At 44.3% G+C, this 2,500-nt stretch overlaps 3 non-coding genes across 3 annotated transcripts; all 3 read right to left on the minus strand.

Annotated features, from left to right (window-relative positions):
* Positions 1–274: 274 nt before the first annotated feature.
* Positions 275–389, minus strand: LOC141124566 (U5 spliceosomal RNA). Its single transcript, XR_012240939.1, has one exon. It is a non-coding gene; the product is annotated as a U5 spliceosomal RNA (small nuclear RNA).
* Positions 390–1,147: 758 nt separating this feature from the next.
* Positions 1,148–1,262, minus strand: LOC141124567 (U5 spliceosomal RNA). Its single transcript, XR_012240940.1, has one exon. It is a non-coding gene; the product is annotated as a U5 spliceosomal RNA (small nuclear RNA).
* A 758-nt stretch (positions 1,263–2,020) lies between these two features.
* LOC141124568 (U5 spliceosomal RNA) lies at positions 2,021–2,135 on the minus strand. The gene has a single exon (XR_012240941.1). It is a non-coding gene; the product is annotated as a U5 spliceosomal RNA (small nuclear RNA).
* Between the last annotated feature and the right edge of the window lie 365 nt (positions 2,136–2,500).

Raw genomic sequence — 2,500 nt, forward strand, 5'->3', positions numbered from 1 at the left:
GAAGTTTTTTCAACGTTTTGCTAACAGGAGCGAGTCCGCAAGAATTCAAGCAGGAGCCGCTTTGGTTGGCTACACCGTCAACTTTCATTTGAGGCCAACCGCACAAAGCCAACAAAAAAAGACACCCAAAAATGCTCCGATAACTTGTAGGTAGACCAAGACCACCAAATGGTTTTCGATGCCACGTTGACCACCACCACCACCAACAACATTAACGCTGTCTCAGCATCTTTCCAAATCAAAAGAACTCAAGCTATTTTTCACCAGATTAGCAAGCCCAGCTTTAGCTAGGCATCAAAAAATTCTCTGAAACTCATAGTTGTTCCCCTCCACGGAAATCTTTAGTAAAAGGCGAAAGATTTATTCGATCTGAAGAGAAACCAGAGTATAACAGGCAAACATCCTAAACTAGGTCTCGGCGGCGCACACATGCTGCTCTATTCATGGCGACTCCGTAGACGCTATCATTTCTCAGCAAAAACATAGCCAAATAAGGTGCAGAACTGATTAAAAGAAATGACAAGTCAAAGAAAAACACCACTAGAAAGAGTTTGTCAAGCTAAAAATGTCAAAATATATCACCTGAGATACATTAGGGTTATGCAAATAAGGAAAAGTGAAAGGACGGCCCACTGCCGGGGATAATGAGAGAAGGCCGCTATAGAGCAGGACAGCCTAATTTGCATGTCTTTACAGCTGCATAGCGGGAATCAGCAGGCGCTTGTAGCAATTCGCTTCATCAGAACCGCATAAAAGGCGCGCGGCAATGGAATTGGGGAATATAGCGCGTTGCCCTGTGCTTTTTAAAGGATCCCTTAAAAAGAGTCGAATAGGACCGCACAGGGGCCGACTTACCGAGAATGGAGCACGCGGGAAGTTTTTTCAACGTTTTGCTAACAGGAGCGAGTCCGCAAGAATTCAAGCAGGAGCCGCTTTGGTTGGCTACACCGTCAACTTTCATTTGAGGCCAACCGCACAAAGCCAACAAAAAAAGACACCCAAAAATGCTCCGATAACTTGTAGGTAGACCAAGACCACCAAATGGTTTTCGATGCCACATTGACCACCACCACCACCAACAACATTAACGCTGTCTGAGCATCTTTCCAAATCAAAAGAACTCAAGCTATTTTTCACCAGATTAGCAAGCCCAGCTTTAGCTAGGCATCAAAAAATTCTCTGAAACTCATAGTTGTTCCCCTCCACGGAAATCTTTAGTAAAAGGCGAAAGATTTATTCGATCTGAAGAGAAACCAGAGTATAACAGGCAAACATCCTAAACTAGGTCTCGGCGGCGCACACATGCTGCTCTACTCATGGCGACTCCGTAGACGCTATCATTTCTCAGCAAAAACATAGCCAAATAAGGTGCAGAACTGATTAAAAGAAATGACAAGTCAAAGAAAAACACCACTAGAAAGAGTTTGTCAAGCTAAAAATGTCAAAATATATCACCTGAGATACATTAGGGTTATGCAAATAAGGAAAAGTGAAAGGACGGCCCACTGCCGGGGATAATGAGAGAAGGCCGCTATAGAGCAGGACAGCCTAATTTGCATGTCTTTACAGCTGCATAGCGGGAATCAGCAGGCGCTTGTAGCAATTCGCTTCATCAGAACCGCATAAAAAGCGCGCGGCAATGGAATTGGGGAATATAGCGCGTTGCCCTGTGCTTTTTAAAGGATCCCTTAAAAAGAGTCGAATAGGACCGCACAGGGGCCGACTTACCGAGAATGGAGCACGCGGGAAGTTTTTTCAACGTTTTGCTAACAGGAGCGAGTCCGCAAGAATTCAAGCAGGAGCCGCTTTGGTTGGCTACACCGTCAACTTTCATTTGAGGCCAACCGCACAAAGCCAACAAAAAAAGACACCCAAAAATGCTCCGATAACTTGTAGGTAGACCAAGACCACCAAATGGTTTTCGATGCCACGTTGACCACCACCACCACCAACAACATTAACGCTGTCTCAGCATCTTTCCAAATCAAAAGAACTCAAGCTATTTTTCACCAGATTAGCAAGCCCAGCTTTAGCTAGGCATCAAAAAATTCTCTGAAACTCATAGTTGTTCCCCTCCACGGAAATCTTTAGTAAAAGGCGAAAGATTTATTCGATCTGAAGAGAAACCAGAGTATAACAGGCAAACATCCTAAACTAGGTCTCGGCGGCGCACACATGCTGCTCTACTCATGGCGACTCCGTAGACGCTATCATTTCTCAGCAAAAACATAGCCAAATAAGGTGCAGAACTGATTAAAAGAAATGACAAGTCAAAGAAAAACACCACTAGAAAGAGTTTGTCAAGCTAAAAATGTCAAAATATATCACCTGAGATACATTAGGGTTATGCAAATAAGGAAAAGTGAAAGGACGGCCCACTGCCGGGGATAATGAGAGAAGGCCGCTATAGAGCAGGACAGCCTAATTTGCATGTCTTTACAGCTGCATAGCGGGAATCAGCAGGCGCTTGTAGCAATTCGCTTCATCAGAACCGCATAAA

The sequence above is a fragment of the Aquarana catesbeiana genome, linkage group LG01 (assembly GCF_042186555.1).
Source record: "Aquarana catesbeiana isolate 2022-GZ linkage group LG01, ASM4218655v1, whole genome shotgun sequence".
In the NCBI taxonomy this organism is placed as follows: Eukaryota; Metazoa; Chordata; class Amphibia; order Anura; family Ranidae; genus Aquarana; species Aquarana catesbeiana.